The sequence below is a fragment of the Pseudorasbora parva genome, chromosome 7 (genome assembly GCF_024679245.1).
Source record: "Pseudorasbora parva isolate DD20220531a chromosome 7, ASM2467924v1, whole genome shotgun sequence".
NCBI lineage: Eukaryota > Metazoa > Chordata > Actinopteri > Cypriniformes > Gobionidae > Pseudorasbora > Pseudorasbora parva.
In genome coordinates, this window is record NC_090178.1 from 40,912,206 (window position 1) to 40,933,285 (window position 21,080).

Here is a 21,080-nt window from a genome sequence, read left to right on the forward strand (position 1 = left end):
AACGAGCAGCGATGACGGGCCCAAGCCGGGGGCACCGCCACCCCGGTGGCATCAGCTTAACTGTGCACTGCAGGCCAATAGGCATTTAATATGGGAAAAAATAAATAAAGGGACTATGTCAAAGTCATTTGAATTCACCTCATTAACTGCAGCAACTGGTGCTGCTATGACCAGGAACCACAACACTCACATCTCTGAGATCAATTACATTTTATTCTTTAATTTTATGTCAGGTGATGTCAAATGTCAATTTCAAAATGAGTGCAGAATACTGTCCAAATGCTGAAGTTGTATTATCCTTACACTTCTCTTAAAAATAAATTAAGCCAAATCACAGAGACCGCAACAATGATTTTAATATCAGTGTCAGGTAAGAGTAATATGCGTGCATATAATTTATGGAAGTTTATTATAAACTGCCACTTTTATAAGATCATGTGATTTTTTTTTTTTTATCCATTTGAATTCTATCAATAAATAATTAGTTTAAAGAGGTGTCATACGTGATCTTTGCAAACACAGCACATGACCTTCTTTAAAGCCCATGTTACAGAAAAAAATTAAAAAGTATTGGGACATCACTTTCAATTATGTGCAAATGTATTTTTTTGCAGCTCAAAATTTTGTAAGTTCAGAAGACCATTATTTAATTAAAGATATAATATATGTTTTTGTTTTACTTATTTTTCACAATAAAGTGATAGATATTTGTGATAGCCTATGAAATGAAAGGGTTAAATTATGAAAAAACAAGAGACAAGGCGACACACACACAGAGTGAGAGAGACCCCCTACACACACACACACACACACACACACGCACGCACACACACAGAGTGATCCTGAGAGAGGGAGAGGGGGGTAATTTTTTTTATATTTATATTTTTTTAATTATAATTATTTGTATGACCACAATTATTTAACTAATTATATAAAACAATATTGTCAATGCCCTACAAATAAACTTGTTTTATACATTTATTTTTGTTATTCAAACCCAGAATAATATGTTTAATCCTTTAATGCAGGCCAAAGCATTGAGAGGTAATCTTTTTAGACAGAAAAGTGTCTCTCTCTCTCTCTCTCTCTCTCTCTCTCTCTCTCTCTCTCTCTCTCTCTCTCTCTCTCTCTCTCTCTCTCTCTCTCTCTCTCTCTCTCTCTCTCTCTCTCTCTCTCTCTCTCTCTCTCTCTCTCACACACACACACACACACACATGTCTGGTTCACTATCTTTTTGGGCACTCACCATAGACGTAATGGTTTTTATGCTGTACACTCCATATATTCTGTCCTCCTACACTGCTCCTACCCCTAAACCTGCCCATCACACAACTTTCTGCATTATCACCTTTTCAAAAGAACTCATTCTGTCTGATTTATAAGCTTCTGTACCCATTGGGACCTCAGTTTAGGTCCCTACAGTGACACGAGTCCTCATGAGTCTGTGTGCATTCAGGTTTAAGTCCCCAACAGGCTAGAAACACACACACACACACACACACACACACACACACACACACACAGACACAGACACACTGTAGTAAGCTGAAGGTAGAAATCAGCCCCCCCACCTCTCCACACACACACAAACATACAGTAGTAAGCTGCAGGTAGAAATCAGCCCCCCTCCCTCTCTCTCCACACACACACACACACACACACACACACACACACACACACACACACACACACACACACACACACACACACACACACACACACACTGTAGTAAGCTGAAGGTAGAAATCAGCCCCCCTCCCTCTCTCTCCACACACACACACACACACACACACGTCTGGTTCACTATCTTTTTGGGGACTCAGCATAGACGTAATGGTTTTTATGCTGTACAAACCATATATTCTGTCCTCCTACACTGCTCCTACCCCTAAACCTACCCATCACACAACTTTCTGCATTTTCACATTTTTAAAAGAACTCATTCTGTCTGATTTATAAGCTTTTGTACCCATTGGGAAGTCCCCATGAGTCTGTGTGCATTCAGGTTTAAGTCCCCACCAGGCTAGAAAACCATTCACACACACACACACACAGAGGCAAGTTTTTTTGCTTGAAAACTTATACAATATTGCCCTCTACTGGTCATTTAAGGGAGAGCATAAGTGCTGAAAAAACAGGAAAAAAAAAAACAGAAAAAAAAAGTGTGATTATATAGAATAACCAGCAGGTGGGAGTATAGCCTTATTTATGAACCAGGCACTTGTGTGCTTATTTTGTCTTTTTTAGGCTTTTGCTACGGGAAGACCGTTTGAGATATCCAATAACCGTTCGCATTTTAGCATCTTCCGTATATTTACTTCATGTTGTCCGAGTTTGGAGGAGATTGAATGAATCGCTTTTGAGGAGAGGGTAAAAACTCAGAGCTCGCTTTCGACTTCTTGTTATCTTCCAACCAAATTATCTGACTTCCTGTTGGTCAGAGCTAATGACTGTAAATTAGAAAGTTGTCCGGCTCGAAAAGTACAATATATATACCGAGTTTGGTGAATGCAGATAAAACTAACCCCCCACTTTGGACAAAAGTGACACTTCCTGCTGCCAGTTGGTGGCGCTATAACTTTGACTCACAAAAGTCATATCCATGTGATCAGCCTCTTACAACGAACACACAGCTGAAGTTTCATCAAAATGAATTAATGTATGCAAAAGTTATAACACACTTCCTGTTTCCCTTTTCTCGCCATAAATTCATCTCTTCGCTACGGCCAAACCGTTTGAGGTTTCAAAAAGTTGCTCGCAATTTAGCATCCTCAGTGTCTTGACTTCATGCTGACCGAGTTTGGTGCTGATCGGATCAATCGTCTAGGAGGAGTATCGCAAATTCCACAGCATGCGTTTTCCGAACAACCCATAATAGCTCACTTCCTGTTAGGCTGACACATAACTTAGAGCACGAAAGTTGTTCGGCCCGATGAGCTCTATATGTGTACCGAGTTTCATATATGTATGTTCAAACGTTTTTGATTTATGGACCAAGTCAAATATCGCATTCAAGGGGGCGCTGTCGAGCTCCCCTGCCACGCCCGGGTACCATCTATAGCCCGGCCCTGATGGCCGCGCATTCTGATGCGTGTGCAAAGTTTCAAGAGTTTTCGAGCATGGGAAGGGGCCCAAAAATGCCTGTATAGTCGTAAAAAAAAGAAAAAGAAAAAAAAAAAGAACCCTAAAGAAAACAATAGGGCTCTGCGCCCTTTCAGGGCTTGGGCCCTAATAATAATAATAATAATCCTTAGAAGAACAATAGGGCTCTGCGCCCTTTCAGGGCTTGGGCCCTAATAATCCTTAGAAGAACAATAGGGCTCTGCGCCCTTTCAGGGCTTGGGCCCTAATAATAATAACAAAAAAGAAAAATAATCCTTAGAAGAACAATAGGGCTCTGCGCCCTTTCAGGGCTTGGGCCCTAATAATCCTTAGAAGAACAATAGGGCTCTGCGCCCTTTCAGGGCTTGGGCCCTAATAATAACAAATAATCCTTAGAAGAACAATAGGGCTCTTCGCCCTTTCAGGGCTTGGGCCCTAAATATTAAAAGGGTATGAACTTACAAATACACTTGCAGACTTAGACACGCACACACATATGAGAAAGTACGTTAAGCAAAGAGGAAGGAAAGGAAGAAAGAACATGAAGAAACCAGCCAACGACTGTGTATATACCTATGCCTTTTGACTCTTTGGTGTTCATCTTTTGATTTGATTGATAGATGTATCCTCGTAGAGAAATCTATCTCTACGAATACTTGCCAACTGCTCTGCTGTATGATTGTAACTTTAATTGCTCAAATGAGAATTAATTACTTTTACATCTATTGCTTTGAACTGCATACAAGGTAATTATACTTGTATTATTCCACTCATACAGGACTGCCCTGTTGAGATTGGAAAAGCTGAAGTACTATAATCTGTAACCTTTTGATATTTTGCTAATAACTATTGATTATTGTGTAACCAGTGTTTTTATCTTTTGTGTAAATAAATGTTTATTTTATAAAGACAAAGTACTGTTCAGTTTTTACTTCAGCTTATAAAGACAGTTCTATAAGAATAGACAGAGCATTATAGTGCATTTTACGAGGCCAAGGTCAACCAACCATCCATAAAATAATCTGCTGGAGATTAAGCATGAATTCATTCAAATGGTTATTGACTGATTATTAATTTCATATTGTTCATTTAAGGGTAGAGGGTCATTCACCTAGATTACTGGTATATGTTAAACAAGCTAGTGTAGGTTTAGACCTAATTCTGACCTGACAGCACAAGGCTACTTAGTTGCAATTATTATTATTGTATCCTAAAGGTTAATCAGGACCTGAGATAAATACCAGATCTCACCACAGTGGGGAAGACAAGTTCAATTCATTTCACTGTGGAATTGTTTGTAAACACATCTCAGGTCGAGCTGGTTTTGCAGACATTTAATATTAAAACACAATGTTATTTCTTCTATATTGGATCCAACAGGATAAATGGTGCAACACACTTATGTGAGTAAAACGTTTATTTTAAATTTTTTGGTAATAGTATTGCATTGTTTTATATCATTTTGCTTATGTGTAACGGCCGTTTCACACCGCAAGCGTGAGCAGCACGTGAGCAGCGCATATTTTTTTCAGCGCCCATGTTAATCATTGAGTGCATTCACACCAGGAGCAGGAGCAGCATGTGAGCGTCAAGCAGGAGCGTCGCGTGAGCAGCAGTGAAGCGGGGGTTTCAGCTGCGAGCCTATTTTTGCTGCGCTGCTGACGCTCCTGACGCTCAATTAAAGTGAAAGCACACTTTTAAAGGACAAAATAAATGTGATTTCACACAAAAAGTGCCTAAAATGCACACAGGAAGCACGTGTAGTGTATTTGAACAATAACTGGAGTATATGTCAGAGAAGAAAACGAAAAATAAAAAATATATGTGGAAGACTTTAGCAATTTAAACTTGTTTTGATTATTCATTTTGGGTAAAAGTATGGTTATGATTATAAAAAAATAAGTAAACTAGCCAGAAAATATAACAAACTTTCGTTTAGTTTAGTATTTAATCCTCAGACAGGTAAAGGCTCTCGGTCTGCAGCAGTCGGTAAAGCGAAAGCACACTTTTGATGGACAAAATAAATATATCACAAAAGCGCTCAAAATGCACACAAGAAGCACGCGTGGTGTGTTTTAACAATAACTGGAGTATGTCATTAAAGAAAACGAAGAATAAAAATCATCTGTAGAAGATTTACCCATTTAAACTCGTTTTAATTATTCAGTTTGGGTGAAAGTATTATAAAAAAGTAAAGTAAACTAGCCAGAAAATATAATAATTTATTTTAGTTTAGTATTTAGTACTCAGACAGGTATAGGCTCTATCATTGTGGGAGCCGCTGCTGTGACGCTGCACCAACGCTTCCAGTGTGAATACTCTCGCGCGTCTGCAGCTGCAGTCACGGTGTAGTTACGCTGAAGTGCTGTTCACGCGCTGCTCACGCTTGCGGTGTGAAACAGGCGTAAGTGTCTAACAGAACATACCTTTAGTACGCTGGACTCGTGGGCCAGGGCTCGCAAAGTCCAACGTCCCAGAGCTGTGTGTTTTCCAGACTGACTACCAAAACGTAAGCCCGTTGGCAGGCCGGTTAATTTTAATAATATTCATTTCTTGTTCTGCTATTCTCTCTCTCTCTGCTTGACATTTGAAGGGCGCATATGCGTGTGCATGTGTGTGTGTGTGTGTGTGTGTGTGCGCGTGCGTGCGCAGTTTGTGCTTATATCGAATCGCGGGTGGATGAGAAATAAATCATTGTGTTTGTTTGATAAATACTTGAATAATTCCAGTTGCCGCTTTAAAAACAACCCCTCCCTCATGTAAACTGAACTGACAGGGGCATATATGACAGGAGCTGAAGCTCATTAAATATGCTAATCTAATCCAATCCTTGCCATGCGGCATGCCCATCAAAACCCAGTGTTTTGAAGAGAGCCTCCAAGCCAGTGTAGAAAATAGCCTATTACTTATTGGTTATGTTTTTTTAATGTAAAAACCACACAGATGTCATTAGTTGACCTCAGATAACAGTATAAATAAAATAAAAAGCTAGTTAATGACACCTTTAAATATAATTTGAAAAGCTTTATGAGGCGTAAATAGTCCTCACTTTAGACGAGCTCTCAAAAACTACTAAATGTTTTATAACTACCTGAATTAATTATGAATTACAGTAGAATACATGTTAATAAAGCATTTATTAACACACCCAGTAACTATTACTATATGTCTTAATAATCAGATGTATAAATATATATTTTAAATAGTTTTTTAATCATTTAGACTTTATAAATTATCTTATGAACCACTGACAACTAAATAACTGGCCTGTAAATAATGACAATATGAATATTAAATAGGTTATATATATTATTTACAGCTGTATTTATGCTTGCTTGCTTGAATAACATGCTTAAACATTCTACTGTCTATTAATTCTTTATAAATGATGAATTGACTATTTACTAATGCTTAACTAATGATTCATAGCATTCATATAGCGTTATTATAATGTAGATTCTGATTCTATGAATGATATGAAACATTTTGTTCAGATCTGCAATACAAATGTGGTGTTGTAGTTTTTTTTTTTTTTTTTTTACTGAATTAAATGTAAAACTCTTTCTTAACCCAATTTGATTCACCATGGTAAGATTACAATATTGACTTCTCATAAAGTCATCTCTGTGTAAATGGGTCTGACTATATATGTTGCTAGATTAAATTATGTTGCATGAATTTGAACTAGTCAGCTATCTTAAATATTGAGAGCTTTAAATATTAACATTCACTGACCTCTGAGCAAAACGAGTTAAAAGGGAAAACAACAGAGTTTATGCCAAAACAAGAAAATATCAGAGCATTCCTTAAACCATCAGATTCATCCATGCAGATACGATGTGACGAAACACAACTAAAACAGCTACTTCACCGATAACTTGCAATGATTTTTCAAGCACTGATGGTAATAGAGAGGCCACAATTCTGTAGTGTAGTTTTAAATATTTTATTTTATGTCAGTACATTGACATTTCATGTTCCTTAAACAAATCGGTTACCAGCTATATCACTTTTGGCATCTGTATGGGGACGTACATTTCTCTTGGACATGTGGCAGTATCAGATATATTGTAAGTGAGAATAGGTTTTGGTGGGATGGTATATCCTTTTACAAATGCAACCAAGTCACTTCAAGATGAAAAACAGCAATTCACAATACCTAGTTGGATGCTTCCAGGAAGTCCTTATTACCTGATCTCCTTATTTATGAAACTCACCACCCGAAAAATGATGGCCTGCAGCGTGCAGTACCTGAAGCGAGACACAGCAAGAGAGTGACACCTGCTGAGCTGCATAATGTGTAACCCATACAAATACATCATAATTTTGAAATAACCCAATTTCTCCAAATGAATGGCTTTTGCACACCTGAAACACAGGTCTGGAAGAGCTTTCTCAGTGTGGGGTAGAGCAGACGTATTAAACCAACGCTTTCAGCTTTCAGGAAAACAGTATTTCCCCTGTGAATTAAGTATGTTTGGTTTGTTTGGACACACCTATCTTCATGCTGTCAGTACAGAGTGAGCTGCAGACCCCCAGTATGGAGCTGAGCAGGCTTGCAATCTTGTAAGGTTTTAGCTTGGGCAACAGCCTGGTGTGTGTAAAATGCCAAAAGCATTGCAATTACTTACACCAGGATACTCCATGTTCTCACCGATGCAGGAGGTTGTGCTTTATCTGTAGGCATGATGCTGTCGCATGTCAAAAATAGCTGAAATTGGAGAAAGAATAAAGACTAGAGCCTGCTTTACTGCAGCTGCTGTAATGTTCTAACTCACACACACACACACACACACACACACACACACACACACACACACACACACACACACACACACACACACACACACAAAACATTGTTGCTCACTTCTATGCACAAAAATAAAAGGTTATTTATTGGTATTCATTTTCATGGTTCCATGAAAAAATGTTCAATAGAACCTTTACATTGGATAAAAGGTTCCCTTTTGAGGGAACTCGCACTGAAGCATAACGTTGAGCATAGCACATCTGAAGTATGAATGAAAACTATTCCAATCTAATACACAATTTATCAGATCGGATTGTTTGGTTCCTCAAAGCTCATTCTGGACTTGCGGTCGTAGCAAAATGTCCGTAAGCTTAAACCTGCCTGGGAGAAGGTTATTTTCATGTAAACAGGATTAGATTGCATCTCGAGGTGATACTTAAAATCTGTCGAAGCCACTGCTACTTTATTACAAGAGTTATTTACTGAACTAGGAGCAATAATCATTTTAATAGTCATTTAAATGATTATTGGGTGGCTCCACGGGCGGCTCATGACGACTGCGATGGTTGACGGCAACGGGGTCTACCATGGCCTCGAGGAGCGGGTCGTTCAGGGTTGTCCAGGTGGAACTGTGTCAGAAGGATGGGTCAAGGATGTCATTCTTGTTGATTCAGAGCCGCTCCTCGGGACCGTAGTCCTCCCAGTCTGCTAGGTTTTCCAGCTGTGACCCCCGCCACCGTGAGTCAAGGATAGCTCTCACACGGTAGACATTGGGGTCTTCGTCGATGACAGGAGGAGGAGGTACGGCATCACCACCAGGCTCTGTGGAAGGATGAGACAAGGGTTCAGTGAAGGGCTTGAGAAGGGAAACGTGGAATGATGGTGCAATATGATACTGTGCAGGAAGGTTGAGCCGGTAGGTCATTTCATTCAGCTGCCTCTCTATGGTGAATGGTCCTAAGTAGCGGGGACTCAGCTTACGGCAAGGCAGCCAGGGACGGATGTCCCGGGTGGATAACCAGACCTTCTGGCCCAGTTGATACTGCGATGTGGGTCCTCTCCTGACATCAGTCTGTGCCTTGTGCCTCCGGACTGCCTGCTGGAGTTGCACGTGAGCAGGCACATGGATGGAGCCGTGAAGGTTCCTCCTGCCGCTGAGGCAACACCGCTCCGACCCCGGTAGAGGAGGCATCCACCTCAACGGTGAACTGATGATGAGGATCGGGGTGAACAAGGATCGGAGTACACTAGAAGGCGAGCTTCAACTGCTGGAAGGCTTCCTTGGCGGATGGATTCCAGGACAAAGATTTGGGCCGGTTTCTCAACATAGAGGTGAGCGGGGAGCTGAGCAGACTATAGTTATGGACTTAAGCATTGGTAGAAGTTTGCAAATCCCAGGAAACGTTGTAGATCTTTGATGGTGCTGGGTAATGGCCAGTGTAGAATGGTGCCCACCTTCCTCTCGTCCATCTTCACTCCGTGGTTGTCAATGATGCAGTCTTACACTTGTCTCCCTTCCGAATGCGAATGAGATTGTAGGCACTTCTTAAATCAAGCTTTGAGAAGATGGTGGCTCCTCTGAGTTGCTCCAGAGCCGCTGGGACCAGAGGAAGGGGATAACTGAATTTTACCATTTGGGAATTGAGATGATGGTAGTAATTACACGGCCGCAAGCCTCTGGCCTTCTTGGCCACACTGTAACAAATTTCTGTAGTTTTCACAGCATTATTACTGTAAAATGAGCAAATACTTACTGTAGAACCTGTATACAGCATGTTGCTGTAGATCTGCAAAGCATCATGGTCTTTTTTCAACGGCGGGTAAATTCTACAGTATTTTTTTCTCCTGTGAATCACAATACAGCAATTTCTAGAAGATTTTTTTTTTTTCAGCCAAGGAAAGCTATGAGATCTGAATTTTTACTTCAGAAAGGTAACATCATGTATTTCCAAAGTTTACTCTTGTAAAGTCACCTGTTTGTTCAAATGTAAGATTGCACTGAGAGAGAAAAGAGTAATGAGCAGCAGCAGCAGCACACTTCCTAGTAAACTCGTCTCATGTTGTGTGTGCATTTTATGATTTTATTTCCACAAATATATATTTCTGCATGATTTCACTATATTTTCTAGTCTGGCAACATTTGATAACGTCATTAGTTTATAAAAGAATAGCATTGTTAAATAAAAATAAAATTTTAATTGTCTATGTGATCTCTTTTGGTGCAGATACGTCACATAATGTGATCACTTTTTTTCTGTCACCACTTGCGCGTGAGGCAGTGAGCCAAGCCTGCCGACTCTCGACGGTCTCGAGCTGAAAAAAAACCAGCTAAGGTACGCAAGGCCTTACATATTTTTCATAATGATTCATCATGATTTTTCTGAACGTAAACCCCCAGAAACAACATTGGTAAAATGCTATTCAAACTTGTGGGAGCATGGCATGGGCTGTACTGTATTAAGATTTGTCTTATCCAGCAACATTAAGTTTTTAACGTCTTTAATTTGATTAAAGACTAACGCTAGCATTGTGAAATGACATTAATTTAAAATGGTATCATTTTTTTGTATTTATTGGCGTGGCATCCGTTTAACTCTTTCCCCGCCAAACACGGAAATTTGCTTTATTTGTGAGAAAACGCTTCCAGGCCAATAACGGAATTTTCCGGGTTTCCGTGTTTTCACTGTCGGGCGCTAGGGGGCGTTATTGCGCATCTTCTGAATGAGTACTGAATCTCCTGATCAAAACACACGTGAGGAAGACGCAGTGAAACGAGTGATCGCATGTAATCATGTGCATATTAAAAATAACGTGATCATCCTCATTAAACAGCATATGAATCAAAACTGCCTAATGTTACTGAATGAAATGTGGACCCAGGATGAGCTACAGGACTGTGTAAGCATTAGGGGTGTTGATGGACTCGATCTACTCCATCTGTGTTTGATCATCGCTCTGAATCTGATCTGGAAACAGTCTTTCACAAAAATTTGATTTTCTCAGCTTTTTGTTCAAAATGTTGCTTTTTTTATGAAACCTACCCAAATTAAAGTGTTGATAAAAAAGGAATGCATGAAGCTAGAATAAAACGTTTTTTTTTTTTTTTGTTTAAAAGAAGAGGGTCAGCTCTTTATTTTGATATATTGCATGCTCAGATATTCATTTAACAAAATATTCTATGGGCTATTAAATTTTGGTGAAAATTGTCAAAAACCCTGGCAGTGGCTGGCAACTTTTTTTTTAAACACTGGCGGGGAAAGAGTTAATAATCTCTCGTTATTTTCTCTTGCTTGCTGTTGCCGCCTGAGGAATCAGACATTGAAGTTAAGCGGGCCGAGAAAACGCAGCTAGAGGTAGGCTATCAGCTATCTGTTAAGCTATACGTTACTTAACATATTTTTTTAATAATTTCATGATTTTTCTGAACTTCATTGCCTTCAAGCGCAAGAAACTAACGTATAACATTAGATTGTTAATAGGCTAATTTGAAGTGTGTCATCTTACACTTACATTCCAAAAATCTCTAGTTGTTACTGATCTGATAGAAAATAGTTTTTCTTGGATAGGGTAATGCATAATGTTTTTGTTTTTTTTTTCAGATTCTACGTCAGAATTTACCCAGAGCAAAGCGAGTGCAATTCAAAGGTCCAGATTAGCAGACGTCGGGGATAATTACTCCTCTATGGAGCAAGGCCAGACCGAATTGCCCGACCTAAAAATGCTGTGGGCGGGGCTAAGTTCGGCTGGCATCCAGGCTAAGTGACTTCCATAGTAGGAAAAAAAAATATTGACGTGAAGTTGTGGGAGTGAGCGATTTCATTGCTCATGAACTGGAGCGCATCTCATAAATAAAATAAAACTCAGCAATCTACTTGCCTCACAGACATGATAAATATGCATATAGAAAGCTTGAAATGTCCTCTTTTAAATGAAACAATTCGAAACGAAAATATTTAGTTAAGTAATGTACAGTGTTCACTCTGCGAGCAGCTCATGGCCCAGACCATTTCTGTTCAGAATGCAGCGCTCCATCACTGCATGTGCTGCGAGTTTAACACGCATTTTTACACTAATCCTGACTTGTGCAACTTTGTTAGCCTGGCTCTGCCCTCCTACTTCCGCTCAATTTTCATTTTCCTTTTGTACTACGTCTGGGACTGCGGTGTATTCTTAGGTTTTCTCCAGACAAATTTTTACCGGTCCAGTCAGCAAACAGATAGAAAGCATGTTTGGGCCACATGTGGGTATTATCTGGCACATATGGCCTACATAGGGCATGGCTGAACAGATATGGGCCAGAATGTGACCATATTTGTTTTGCCATAACTTTAAAATCGGCGGGAAATGTTGTCTTGGTTCACAACTAATTTTGAGGTATATGGCCCAGATAACAATGTACACATAAGGGCCATATGTGTTTGAGCTATGGCACAAAGTGAGAAAGGCTGACTTGTGGTAAACCTTTGGATTATATATGGAAAAACAGGACACCTGAAATCAAGCGCAGCTGACATCCGAGGTTTCAGGTGGTTGCATCTCATTAGTGGAATGAATCTGACTGATATGGCACCATTTTGTCATCTGCTCTCATGAGTTTTTGGTCACGCATATCTTCAGGTAAATGAAATTTTGGAATTTCAAAGTCTTTTTAAGGTTATTTTGTGGAGCATAATGTATTTGTTTGAGGAGAGTGTCGAATTAGCCTCAGTTGAGTGTATTTACCATTTCAATCAATCTCATGTGTAATGCAGCACACAGTTAGCAAGGCTCAGTTTTTCAAAAGTAATCCACTAGGATTTTGGATAACGGATTGGATCAACTCTTGAAAATGTGTTTTTCAAACGAAAAAACGGATTACATAGATCACGTAATCGAATCTTGGTTTTGATCCGGATCAAACCTTTAGTTTGGGTTTTTCAAAAAAAAATGTGTAGGATTTGGATCATTTTGATCCCAAAAATCTGGATTAAACTGATCCCATCAGAAGGGTGGATTCAGCTTGGATTTCATGCCCAAAATGTAATGAGAACTTTAAAAATGTATCAAATAATACTATATTTGGATCATGCAATATCTTACAAGATATCCTATTTATTCATAATGTTTTAATTTTATTTGTTCATCTGTCAGGTTTCAGTGATTAGGTAGGCTTTAACGTATTCAGCCTTTCAGTATAGGCCTACAACAAAGTAGAAAGAGTTTGGCCTCATAAAATAATCCCCCGAACAGCTGTCAAAACTGACCAAAAACAATACATTTTATTCTGTCACTAATTGATATATATATATATATATATATATATATATATATATATATATATATATATATATATATATATATATATATATATATATATATATAATTATATATATATATATATATATATATATATATTCATCACAATCAAAAATATTTTTGTTTTTAGAATATTTATAAGTGATGCAATGATTACAGTACATCTATACTTGATACTTGTTATAAATAACCTCAATGTCCAGTGTTTGTGTTGTAGGTCTCAGATGAGCGGACTGCCCAGAGTGGGGTTTTTCTTGTTTTTAGTTTGTTTAAATGTGTGTGTTTTCATTTCAAATAAAATTAAACTTATATTGACTTCACAATGGCTATTCTACTTGTTGCTCTTTACATATAGTTCTACTTTGTGATTTCCTATCATGTTTGAGCACTGGTTATCCAGATTTAGTGATCCTGAAAAGTTCCTATCCAGATCAGATTGATCCAATCCGATGTTGCTTTAAAAAACTGGCTCCAAAAGTAAGCTGGATTATGTGATCACGGATCACACAAAAAAGGATTACTAAATCCGGATCAAATTTATCCGGATTAAACCTTTTGAAAAACCAGGCCCAAACGAGTCATTGATTGATGATTTAAAACTCCGGACTAGTTTTCTTGCATGCATCCTTTTATAACGCGCCTCAACTATCGTACAGTCTGACATTTATGACAGTTTTGATCTTACAGTGTAACATGGCTTACAGCACTGATTCCACTTGTACAGCCTGACAAGGAACAATCCTGAAGGATTTAATAAATCTGATAGTGTGCGCCCAGGTTTAGCTTTACTGGGGCCGCGACATATAGTAACTTTTGGAAACGCGAGTGTGCTGTGGCCATGAGATCTTTTGAGGGGAACGACATCTTTTTGTTCGTGTCTATGAGCTTAAAGCGATGGTTAACCCAAAAATTTATATTCTGTTATTTACTCGCCCTCGTGTTGTTCCTAAGGATTTTTTTTTCTTTTTTTTGTGCAAAAAATAAATTAATAAACCAATGAATTCAAATCTTAACCTGGCTAATGATGCATTACATTGATACAAATATATATATATATTTTTTTGGTTGAACTATCCCTTTAGTTTAAAATTTATTTTAATCATAATTATGCAGACCTAGCTTCCAGGTTGTTTTGCTGTTAACATTATTTAAATGTAACTTTTTATTGCAGGTGCAGTCAGTTGAAACAACGCGAATCCCAGCAACACACTTGCAACACTGATTAGTGTCACAATTCACCAGTGTGAGTGCCCGTGCTCGCCACCAGAGGGCACTCCAATCCGGACTGTCATTCTATCATAAACTACATTACCCATTATCCTTTGCCCGGACTCATTAGCACTCACTGTTTACACCTGTGTCTCATTATCCTGTTTTCCTCACCATATATAAGCCTGGTTATCTCTGTCATTCACTGCAATGTCTTGTTTTGTGTACACTGCATTTTTGAGCTTTTTCCATGGTTTTATGTCACTTGTTTTGTAGGATTTCTTGCCTGTTTCCCGGATTACCCGTTTACCTGTCTATCCTGTCTTGTTTGACTTTTAGGACTGTTTACTTGTGTATGGCATTTTGCCTGTTTTTGACTACGATTGTGGATTACCCTCTAAATAAATACTGCATTTAAGATCTCCTACCTTCTGTCTCAGAGCGGTTCTTTACAATTAAAGACTTTATTTACTTTGTGAAGTTGTTGTTTGTTATCTTTATAAAGTTACTGTGATTTCCCCCCCTCCCTTCTACTTTAACTCTCATTGCTAGTTGAGCAAAATACACACTTGAAATTTGGTGTAAAATGAAGTCTAGACTCTTTGAATGTTATTTATATGAATATAAATGGTTTCTGAGTGACTGTAAACATTTGTCAAAGGTAAATTATTGAATACATTTTTGTTGTTGAGTGTTTTATTTACCATGGAGTTAATAAGACTGACATAATGCTCAAAGTTGCATGTGGGCCACATAAGGGCCATTCAATTTTAACAAAACTCAGCCATACTAAAATTCCATATAAGGCCCACATAAGGGCCCCATAAAATTGTATTGTTTGGCTCACGTTTGGTGGAGTTATGGCACTGCTTTTACTGAGCTGTGGTAAAGAAGAAGTGGGCCAGATCTGGGCCGGCAAACACAAACTAATCTGGGCCAACATCTAAGATGTTTATATGGGCCAGATTTTTTTTGAAATTTGCTGACTGGGGAGGGAGTGGCTGAGAACGAATATATATCAGAACACATATTCAATGACCACACACTGTACACCCCCCCTACACATTTATATTACACACAGGATGTTCGGGTCCACTGGACCCGGGGCTCATAAAAGTGTGGAAATTGTAGGTCCTGTGTACTTTTACTCTGTCCTCCTCCTGTCAGGGCCTGCTGTTAGTCTGTGTGTGTTCATGTATATGGTTTATGAGGACACAAATGTGTATAAGGACATGGATATTACAACGTAAACATGGCATATGACGACATCTGGGTCCTCACACTAAAACATACTAAATGGTGTTTTTTGGAATTCAAAAAATGACAAAAGTTTTCTGTGATGGGCAGGTTTATGGGTATGGTTAGTAGGGGGATAGATTATACAGTTTGTACATTAGAAAAAACCAGTATGCCTATGGAGAGTAACCACATATCCAAGTGTGCATGTGTGTGTGTGTGTGTGTGTGTGTGTATTATGGTTGTGTGTGTGTGTATCTGTGCGCATGAGTGAGAGAGAGAGAGAGAGAGAGAGAGAGAGAGAGAGAGAGAGAGAGAGAGAGAGAGAGAGAGAGAGAGAGAGAGAGAGAGAGAGAGACTGTGTGTGAGTGAGAAAGTAGCTACAAGAGTGAGTTTTGTTTCTACCCCTGTCGTTCCCACACGAGGTAGCAATTCTTAAATGTGATCTAACAAAGGTAAAGAGAAAATATTAACGATATATGCTGTTTATATTGCTTGTAATTTGGATGAAGTAATCATCTGTTGAGTATTTTAACAACATTTTAGTTTGAGTTGAATTAAAAACTCAAATATACAGCGGGTCCACCAGACCCACGAACACTGGCTGAGTAACAAAAATATGAACACCACACAAGGGTTAACTGAATAAATGAAGCAAACTGCTAAAGTAACTACAACATTACCAACACTGAAATAAGAGCGTGCAGTTTATTTATCAATCAGTGGCGCATTGAAGTTGCGTCCGATACTATAGCAACAGCAGACAGCAGCGTGTTTACTTCAGAATCATCATTAGTAAAATGTTCAGAATAAAGAGAACAAAGAAGGCTTTTCTTTCTATTCGGTGAAGAAAAGTTAGCTGGAAACGTGCCTGATATTTCCTCTACATGGAAGCATTGCATGTTTAATGCCTGCAATAGTTTAATAAGGTTGTGTAACCATCAGTGTTGTGCAAGTTACTTCCAAACTGTAATATATTATAGATTACTTATTACTACTATTTAAAAGTAATTCTTTACATTACAATATTACTGTCTCAGAATTGTAATGCGTTACATTACTCCTGTATTGCTTTTAAGTTACTTTCACCAGAATAACTACAGAAGTAGCTCTTAACATTTTCTAAAATGTAGGCTACCAGAGAGCATTTTACATCCAGTAGAAGGCGATATGATGAAGCATAATGACATGGGCCATCCAAGCCAACAATAGAGAATTGGCAAAGTGAATGCACAAGACAATGCAAGAAATCATGATGATCCAATTCTGTTATAAGTATTATTTTAGAGGTAAAGTGATTATCTGGCAATATCTGGGAATAGCTTAGTTCTGTTCATAGACACAACAGAACTTTGTAAACTCTAAGTTATGACAATATTTGTTCTTTTCTTATTGTTGCGACATCGATAGTTATTTTGGTTTTAGACAAAGGTTGCATTTGACAGCATTTGCATTTGACTAGCCTACGTTCCTGTCCTTATCTCTGATAATCTAAGCAATGCGCATCCATCTCACGAATGTACAGTAGGGATGTGACGGTGTGGACATTTTCCCACCGGTTAATCAAAGTGTGATGTGACAACATGTAAAATGTAATACGTTGACTTTACTTAGAAAAAGTGAGGAAACCGATTGCCTTAAAATTTTCTAGAAAAGTAGCGTATTACTTTTTTAGTTGGCAAAACTTAAAGAAACAGAAAACTTGTTAATTAAGTATACTAAACTCAAAATTATTAGTTGTGTTAACTTGTTATTAGTGCTCACATTACTAGGAAAATATTAGGAAACCGATTGCCTTACAATTCTCAAGTAAGCTGAACTTAACACTCAATTAAGTAAGCTTAATTGCATCAAGTTTTTCTTACTTAAACCATTCAAGTTGTGTCAACTTAATTTATCTTTGAGCTGAGGAAGTGTACTCCCAGAATGCATTGCAGCACGAATAAATTAATCACAGTGAAATTGTAACTCCGTTTTATTACTTTTGGCTTTATTTTACCATTTTATTTGTTGTCTTTTGTCAGTATAACCCCAATAATGACAGCAAATGAACTAGTAATGGTTTTATTAAGTGTAAAAAAATAATGTTACCATTGTTGTGTTTTGCATGCTGAATGTTGAAGTCTGTACGTGACTCAAGCATGGTCAATTGTTGGATATTGTCACAAATATAGAGGCATTATATCTGTGACGAAGAGACTGAGGCGTTCGGATCCATTTGCAGTAATTTATTAATACAGCAAACAAGGGCAATCCAAGAAACGTGGGTCAAACAGGCATAGGTCAGAGACAGGCGGCTTAGGTTCAAAAACGATATCAAAGTCCAAGTCAAAAATACAAGAGCTAACACAAGAAATAAGCTAGAGACAGTATGTAGGTAAATCAAGACTTCACAACTGAACAAAGAACATAGTAGTCCATATAAAGGTGAGCTGAGGGTACACAGGTGAAAATGATACAGAGATAATGAGTATAATGAGAGCATGCAGTCCTAATATGCAGGAGAGAGGGATCTGGTGAAACCAGGAGGAGGCGCAGTTGAGCGTTCTGTGACAGAGCCCCCCCCCCTGCGAGCGGCTCCGGAAGCGAGGACCTGGCCGGCGGCGGGGTCTACCACGGGGTCTTGGCGCTGGTCGATCGGGGTGATCTCGGTGAAAAGCAGCAGTTAGTGTGGGATCCAGGATATCCTGGGACCTGACCCAGGAGCGTTCCTCTGGGCCGTACCCCTCCCAATCGATGAGGTATTGCAACCCCCCGCCGTGACGCCTGGAGTTCAGGATCTCTCGCACCCGGAAAGCCTCGGAACCGTCCACCTCAATGGGGGGAGTCTGCACCTGAGCGACCTCCTCCCGACTCCTCTCTCTCCTGGGGGCAACAGCGGGTCTGAAAAGGGACACATGAAATGTGGGTGAGATCTTGTAATGAGCGGGGAGTTCCAAACGAAAAGAAACAGGTGTTATCTGACGAAGGATCTTGAATGGCCCAACGAAACGAGGAGACAGCTTCTTGCTCGGGAGCTTGAGCCGAAGATCTCGTGCAGAGAGCCACACCCACTGACCGGGTCGATACCGAGGACCCTCGCGCCTCCTCTTATCTGCCTGGTGCTGAAATCGGCGTATGGCCCGCTGTAAGTGAACGTGCGCAGCATCCCATGCATCTACTGCAGGGAGGTCGGATGGCTCACCAGCCCACGGGAAGAGGGGAGGCTGGAACCCTAGGACACATTGAAAAGGGGTTAGACCCGTGGCAGGTTTTACCAGAGAATTCTGGGCATACTCCGCCCAGGCCAGAAAGCGACTCCAGTCCTGCTGATTCTGATGCCAGTACGTTCTCAGAAAACGAATCAAGTCCTGATTGAGACGTTCGACCTGCCCGTTGGCCTGGGGATGGTAACCAGACGTTAAACTGACATTAATATTTAGCTTGCCAAACAACGCTCTCCAGACACGGGAGGTAAACTGAGGCCCACGGTCTGAGACAACGTCCTCGGGCAGACCAAAGAGCCGGAACACCTGGTTGAAAAGAGCCTCCGCTGTCTGTAAGGCCGTGGGCAGACCGGTCAGGGGTATAAAACGGCAGGACTTAGAGAAGCGATCCACCACGGAGAGGATGGTGGTAAACCCCTGGGACGGAGGGAGATCAGTCACAAAATCCACTGCGATGTGCGAACAGGGACGCTGTGGTACTGGCAGAGGTTGTAATAGTCCAGCTGGTTTGAGATGAGAGGATTTCACTGTGTTACAGACAGAGCATTGATGAATGAACTTTATGACGTCCGACTGGATAGAAGTCCACCAAAAGCCATTGGCAACTAATTGTAGGGTGGCGGCGATACCTGGGTGACCAGCGCTGGGAGTGCAGTGAACCCATTGAAGCACACGGTGGCGGAGCCCAGGCGGAACAAAAAGCCGACCAGCGGGACATTCGGGCGGAGCGGGATGACGATTAAGGGATGTGTTAATCTCCGTGATGATGTCCCATTGCACAGGGGCCACGATAAGTGTTGTGGGAACAATAGGTTCGGGCTTGGATTCCTCACCAGGACCGTCAAACTGTCGGGACAGAGCGTCCGCTTTGCCATTCTGAGAGCCTGGCCTGTAGGTGATCTTAAGTCGAATCTGGAGAAAAATAGAGACCAACGAGCCTGACGAGCATTAAGGCGCTTGGCTGACCTAATATATTCAAGATTTCTGTGATCAGTGAGTACCGTAAAAGGCTGATGAGCTCCCTCTAGCCAGTGCCTCCATTCCTCAAAGGCGGTCTTCATAGCCACATGGGAACATTTTTGCAGGTTTACCACACCGCTGCGACAGGACAGCCCCCACTCCTGTGTTAGACGCATCCACCTCCACGATGAACTCCCTCTCCGGGTCCGGGTGACGGAGAATAGGAGCAGAAGTGAATCTCTCCTTGAGCTGGGCAAACGCCACGGTGCAATCCGCTGTCCACTTGAAATATTTTCCCCCTCCTCGAAGCAGAGAGGTGAGAGGCACTACAATGACGCTGAAGTTGCGGATAAATCTGCGGTAAAAATTGGCGAAGCCCAAAAAGCGTTGCAGCTCTTTCACGGAAGTCGGTTGGGGCCAATTCACCACGGCTTTGACCTTGCTGTCATCCATCAGGACGCCCTCCGCACTGATGATGTAGCCGAGGAAAGAGATACTTGTCTGGTGAAACTCACATTTGGAGAGCTTGGCATAAAGCTGGTTCTCAATCAGGCGCGTGAGGACCGCCCGGACATCCTGGATATGCTCCTCGAGGGAATCAGAAAAGATCAGAATATCATCAATATAGACAATCACTTTCCGCTGTAACATGTCCCGGAAAATCTCATTTATAAAAGCTTAAAAAACTGACGGACTATTGGACAGGCCGAACGGCATTACCCGATATTCATAGTGCCCAGATGTAGTAGAGAACGCGGTTTTCCACTCATCACCCCTCCGTATGCGAATCAGGTTGTAAGCGTTCCTTAAGTCCAGCTTGGTGAAGTAGCGGGCAGTGCGGAGCATCTCCAGGGCTGCAGGAACTAACGGGAGAGGATAGCGATATTTCACCGTCACTTCGTTCAGACCACGATAATCAATACACGGCCGAAGACCCCCATCCTTCTTCTTGACAAAAAAGAATCCGGCGGAGGCCGGAGAGGTAGAGGGACTAATGAAACCTTTAGCCAGCTGTTCGTCAATGTACGCCCTCATGGTCTCCGTTTCAGGTTGTGACAGCGGGTACACCCTTCCGCGTGGAGGCACCGCTCCCGGCAAAAGCTCAATCGCACAGTCGCCAGCCCGGTGAGCGGGAAGATGAGAAGCCTCGGTCTCACTGAAAGCCAGAGCTAGGTCATGATAGTCGGCGGGAATTCTCTGAAACTCAACTCCCTTGAGGGAAGCGCTGTGGGGTTCAGTACCTGGGACAGCGACCATGCAGTGGCTCTGACAGCCTGTTGACCACTGGGAAATCCTCCCTTCAGACCAGGAGATTTGGGGGT